Source organism: Gossypium hirsutum, chromosome A08, assembly GCF_007990345.1.
Source record: "Gossypium hirsutum isolate 1008001.06 chromosome A08, Gossypium_hirsutum_v2.1, whole genome shotgun sequence".
NCBI classification, from domain to species: Eukaryota; Viridiplantae; Streptophyta; class Magnoliopsida; order Malvales; family Malvaceae; genus Gossypium; species Gossypium hirsutum.
The window spans coordinates 120,191,105-120,197,840 of record NC_053431.1 but is presented as its reverse complement, the minus strand read 5'-3'; positions in this window follow the sequence as shown (position 1 = coordinate 120,197,840).

Here is a 6,736-nt window from a genome sequence, read left to right as displayed (position 1 = left end):
TCCACGGTACTGTTTTGTTGTCCTTATACAGGAAAGGAGACGGTACTTTAATTACCATCTGTAGTTTCAATGGCTCTCTCATCGCGTCGTAATAAATTACCAACGGTCGATCAGCACTATAAGGGGGCCCTGATGATTGGCTATCAGAGACGCATACTTCTCTTTCGTTGGCATCTTCCCTCTTGTTAAGGACCTTGATCTCCTTATTATCCATCCGGTCTTGAAGTAACCTTTTAAAGTCCTCACATGACTGAATGTCATGTCCAACAATCCCATGAAAATTGTAAAAACTTTGACCTTCTTCTCCAAAAATTCTATCAGAGTGACAGAGCAATCCTTTCTTAACCAATACCTCCCAGATTTTCTGCAGAGGCGTCCTTATTTCTGAAACACATCTTCTGACCTTCCATTCATCCTCTTTCCCCACTGTGCTCACATTCCCTTCGGTATGGTTAGGGAACGGGTTCCCGGTGGCGTTACTGGCACTATCGAATCGTAAGATACCCGCGTCAATGAGTCCTTGAACTCTCCTTTTGAAAGTAAGATAGTTCTCAGTAGAATGCCCTTGGTTCCCTGCGTGGTATGCACAACTAGCGTTTGGATCGTACCACTTTGGGTATGGAGGTTTAAGGGGTGCCATGCCACTTTGGGTATGGAGGTTTAAGGGGTGCCATGTAATGGGGTGAAATTAGCTGTTTTTCCAAAATTTTTGGGTACAATTCCCCATACGACACAGGGATGGGGGTAAATTGCGGTCTCTCGGGATTATACCTTGCTGGTCTTGGTTCGTTTTGGGTTGGCTTTGGCGGTACCGTGTTTTGTAGGAAAGTGGTGACGGGTCTTTGGTTGTTCGTGGCATATACGGGGTAGGACGGATGTGGTGCTTGTTAGTAAGGGGTTTGAGGGGGATAATAGAAATTCGGGGGTGGATAATTTCGAGGTCGGGGTTGGTTAGGATACGAATTGGGAATGTAACAACTCTCAGTTCCCACCATGTGGGCTTCTGGCTCTTTCTTCCTTACGGGTGCTGCTTTTCTTGAGCCTTCTGATCCTTCCATTCTACCGCTCTTGACGGCATTCTCTATGAGTTCACCGGATATTACAATATCCGCAAAATTCTTCGTGGCACTTCCCACTAATTTGTCATAAAACGGTGCCTTTAAAGTATTGATAAAGAGAACGATTATCTCCGTTTTTGTTAGTGTGGGTTCCACTTGAGCTGAGACGTCTCTCCATCTCTGTGCATACTGTCTAAAAGTCTCTGATGGCTTTTTCTCCATCATTTGCAAGGTCATACGGTATGGCACCATATCCGATACATGCTTGTACTGATCGCAAAATGCTGACGCCAAGTCCTTCCAGGATCGAATCTTTTCTCTACTAAGTTGATTGTACCACCGAAGAGCTGACCCTGTTAGACTATCTTGAAAGCAATGTATGAGTAGTTTATCCTCGTTCACATAACCGGTCATTTTTCGACAGAACATAATGAGATGTGCTTTTGGGCACCTTGTCCCATCATACTTCTCAAAATCAGGCACTTTGAACTTCGGTGGCAAAATTAGATCAGGTACCAAACTGAGTTCCTTGGCACCTAGTGCGGAGAAGACTTCAGTGCCTTCTATTGCTTTGAGTCTTTCCTCTAGATTCCTATATTTTGCGTCATGGTTATCCAATTTCAACTTGGCTACCTCTGCTGGGTCATCCAGATCTGGAACTAGTGGATCAGCAGGACTAGCCCCTGGGTTCGACGCGAATATTCCTTGCCCCAAATTAGTGGGTGGAGCAGGTGGCATAGGTCGATGTTCCAAGCCAGTGGGTTTCCCTTGAGTATACCCTCTTTGTGTTGTATATGCGGGTGGTGGAGTGAATCCCGGGGGATAGAGTGGATCCTGATCGTGGTGAATTCTTGACTGAAGTTCCATAACATCGGGGTTCTGCATTTTTCCTTTGACCAAAGTTGTCATCATCTCCATCATTTTAGCCATCTGATCTCTTTGCTCGAGTGATTCCTCTCGAGATCTCACCATTAGGTCTCTCGTCTCTTGTTGCGATTTGGCCAGTTGCTCTTGTAATTCCTTTTGAGCCCTTTCCATCATTTCAATTCTCTCATTAAATTCAGCTTCCATTACTCTAGCTTGTCGGCGCGTTTTATAGGAATGGCGTGGTTCCAGATTTGAAATCTTGCAACTGCGGATTATACGGTTCTTTAGTTTCGGTGGATGATTATGGTGATGTGTACACGCGATGAATGAATGACTGAGTATATGAATGGATGAATGTCCAAAGAATAAATGATGCATAAATGTTAGTTATGAGTAAACATGCAAGAATTTGGTGTTGATTTCAAGATAGCCCCATATTTAGGCATTTCATTTATCAACATAGTCTATTACACAAAGTTTCCATTTTTCCAACGGTTACACAAATTTCCTAGCCACATTGCCTTGTTTCTTCACTTGCTCTAAAAACTCTGATATGCTCGATCTTTGGCTCGGAGGGAATTGGCAACTGAGAACTTCGGCTTCATCTGATAATTGAACAATTTGCATAGCCGCTTTGCGAATTTCATTGATCAAGAAGTCGAGTTGCATTTCTTTTTCTTTGAGAGTTCCTTCATACGCGTGAATGTCCCTATCGTACTGCTCACTCTTTTTTTCTAGAGCCTTCAGGAGGTTATCTAATTGTTGTTGACGAGATTGTAGCATATTTTCTAGATCTCGTGTTTCCTTTTTAATTCTTGATGTTCAGACTGACTATTCGCAAATTCTGCAGTCACTATTTCATACTCGGCGTTCTTCCTTCTTAACTCTATCACAGCGCGCGCAGCCTTTTCCTCCTCTTTCTTTGTTTTTCCCTTCCAAAACTCCATTCCTCCCTTGATATTGCTAATTTCTTCCTTCCATTCTGCTATCGACTTGCCCAACCCGCTATTCCTTATAGTGTTTCTTAATTTCTTGTTTTCCAAATGAAGGTCCCTTAAGTCGTTTCTCACTATCTCGGCTTCTCTTTGTACTTTTTCAGTTCTGGACCTTTCAACCTGAACTTCAATCTTCAGTTGATAGTTTTCTTCTTGAAGGGCACTAAGGTCCCAAGACATCTTGGCCTTTTCTCGTTCGAATTCTTGTCTTGCCATTTCTAGCTCAGACGGCATTTCCTCCGATAAAGGATTTTGGATGGTGTAGTTTGTTGACGAGATTTGCTGACTATTTACCCGTTGCTTTCTCCATATGTCGTAATCTTGGGTAAGGATATCAGCATACAAGGCTAATTCCATGAAATGAATTTCCTTCCAAGACTTTGCAGTGTCTCGGACTCTTTTCATATATCCTTCACCCGCAAAAGCGAACTCGAACTGTGCCAATCCTCCAGTTGCGGGGAGGAATTGCCGCGAAGAAAATTGCCTTTGGACCAATAGCGAAGCATATCCAACTCCTCCCCATAACCCAAGTAAAGGTACCCAATCTTGGCTTCCACATTTGTATAGCAGAACTGAAGGACGGATCCAGGGTGCTCTCCATGTTATATCCTCGACGCGAATATTTTGAAAAACTGATACCCAATATTGCTCGGCGACTTCCTTCGGCCATTCTTTCTTGAGGTAAGCTTCTAGCGGGGAGAATGTTTTAGAAAACATATGGAACGGAGTGTGCTCTACCTTCCAGAAGTGACTCAAAATCCAAACATTGAGCAACTGCGCGCATCCGATAAATCGTCCGTCCCCATTTCTTCGACAACTAATCAGGGGCCTGAAGGTCTCGGCTAGGATGGTTGGGACAGGGTTGATTCCTTGTTTTAACCTTTCGAAGAAATCAACTACTGCAACTTCGATATGTCCGAGAACTTTTGGGAAAATGACCAAACCATAAATGGCCAAAGCGAATAGATTTACCCTTTTTAGCATGTCGGGATGGTTCAGAGCCAAATCTCATAGGGAGGACCATAGAATGCAAATGGTTTCATTCTTCTTCTTTATCTGTTTTTCAGCCCATGCATCAGTCATGTCTGTCAGTCTCACTAACTTTTTCTTGAAGGTCATCGGCTTAGGCTCCTTCACATATATTTTGCCGAATTGTACATTGTCGATGCGGAGTAAAGCAGCATACTCTTCTATGGTTGGAGTCATGTCTTCTTGATTGAGGGTGAAACACTGATAAGCTGGGTCCTAGAACCGAACCATGGCTTGAATCAACTGTTCGTCTACACGGATGGTGATCAGGTGAGCTATATCTCCATACCTCTCAGTGAAAATGTCTCTAGTGTCTGAATCCCACTGATTCCAAATTCGAACCAAATCCTCAAAGTTATTTTGGCGAACATTTACGGTTATATGATCGGGCAAATTGGCGACACACCCTTCCACTAGACTATCCCCCTTTTCTCTCTGAGTTTTTAGAGACCAGTCCCGAACCACGGCATTCTTCTCGGTCCTTTGTGTAATTGACTCCTCCATCAGAAACCCGTTTTTTGGCAAGCAACTTTTAATCAACACCTTCCTAATATGATGCCTATGATGCATGATGAAAATAAAAATAAAAACAAACAAACTTGGTTAGTAAACACAACAAATATAATTTGAAAAACAAATTAAACTACCCAATCCAATTATTTTGCATAAACAGTGTAAATGAAAGGCAAAAGGCATTTTCCCCGTGTACTTATTTTGGTGACTATAAGCGGACAGAGGTTCGGCATGGCTCTAATTGGATAGCTCGTATGGTTCGTTATATGCAGTCTCGGTTCTAGACAGGTACTCGAATTGCTCGTACTATCATCTGCTAAGATCAGCACGAAGCCTCGGTCATAACCTATCACAGGCTCACGAATTCAATTCGAGGGATTACATTTACTTATGACTATGCGGAGGGACAAGTTAACTCACGAAAGCATAAGTCATACGTAACCCGAAAGTATTCACTAGCCTGTGCGGAGGGACGAGTTAACTCACGAAGGCGTAGCGTTTACTTTCACTTAAACGGACGGAGCCCGGGTAGAGAGCTCATGTTATGCGAAAATGCAAGTGCACGGTGTGTGGGGAGAAACTCATAAACCTTTACGTTGTATTTAAAAGCTAAACCAAAAGTAAAACCATAAAAATTTAAAGCTGAAAAACGAAAGGACAAAAACGAGATAGAAAAATATTTACAACATAATGCGAATGCATGACTTTTCGAAAACAAAAATTTGAGGATCACGACTAAATGTTGATTTGAACAAGGAATTTTCGAAAATTTTGACAACGCGAGTTTAATTCTAGACACGACTCTCAAAAAGCTTGTCCCCAGTGGAGTCGCCAACTGTAGCGACGTAAAAATTTTAGCTTAGCTTGGTCGCTAATTGTGGCGATTTATTAAAAAAAAGTTTGAAATTTGATGTTTGATTTTTGAAATAAACAGGGAGTCGCCACCGATCCTTTTTCCTAGGTGTGATCGGAAACCTATTAGATCTCTTATTAAAACAAGTAAAAGGCTGAGTTTAGGTCTACGTTAAAATCCAGAGAAATATTAGGGTTCGGGAGTCGGTTACGCGCGAGGAAGGTGTTAGCACCCTCACGACGTCCAAAAATTGGTGTCTCAAAAATACGTGTTGTCTTTTTTTTTTTGAAATCACAAGTTCAAGGTAACATTGAAACATGATCCGATCAAAACAAAAAAAATTCAAGTTTCGTTTTTTTTAAAAGAAGGACATACCGTTTTAACACGAGTCGATTGATATTCACCCAACATAGCGATGAAATCGACGACTTGATATTAAACCGTCATATTGCCTTACTTATTGAAATTAAAATATGAGTAAACATTATTTAAAATAAGAATTCATAAATAATACAAAACGATGCAACTAATAATAAAATGTTAAAGCTGATAATCTTAGAATGACTATATTAATATTTACAAGACAATAAAAATAATGTATTACCAATGTAATAGAAAAATAGCATATTCATGATGACAATAGAAAATAACATTACGTACATAAAATACATACATATGTACATATAATATAATTATATATAAAAAGTACATACATCATATAGTATTAAGAATAAACACGACATATATGGTATTAAAAAAACATAGTATCAAAACATGACATAATATATACATGATATGATATTTAAAAGAATTGTATAAATATAATGATATTCAAGAATATACAAATAATATGGTATTAAAGGTATATACATAGTATATAAAAGAAAATATGTGTGTGGAAATGTATAAGAAATATATATAACTAGTAATATTAAAGATATATACATAACATATATAGAACGTATACAATACGTACATACCTTAGAAATGATAATAAAACTATTTTGTACACTACACAAATACATAAATACATATATAAATATATATAAATAATAGTATTAGAAATATACCATATAATATTAGATATATATATAATAGTATAAAAGAAAAATATAACTAATAATATTAAAATATATATAATAATATATATAAAATATAATATTAAAAACTTATATACATCACGTATGTGAAAAATACATATAATATTAAAACATTTACATGATATATACATATTAGAAATAAATAGCAGCTAATAATACTAATATTAGAAATATAATGAAGTATAAAAAAACGAATATAATATAATAGTAATATTAAAATAAAGTAATTAAAATAGTACTATATATAAATGTATGAATATATACATAAATAATATACATATGTTAATATTAATAATAATGCTAAAACTAGAAATAATAATC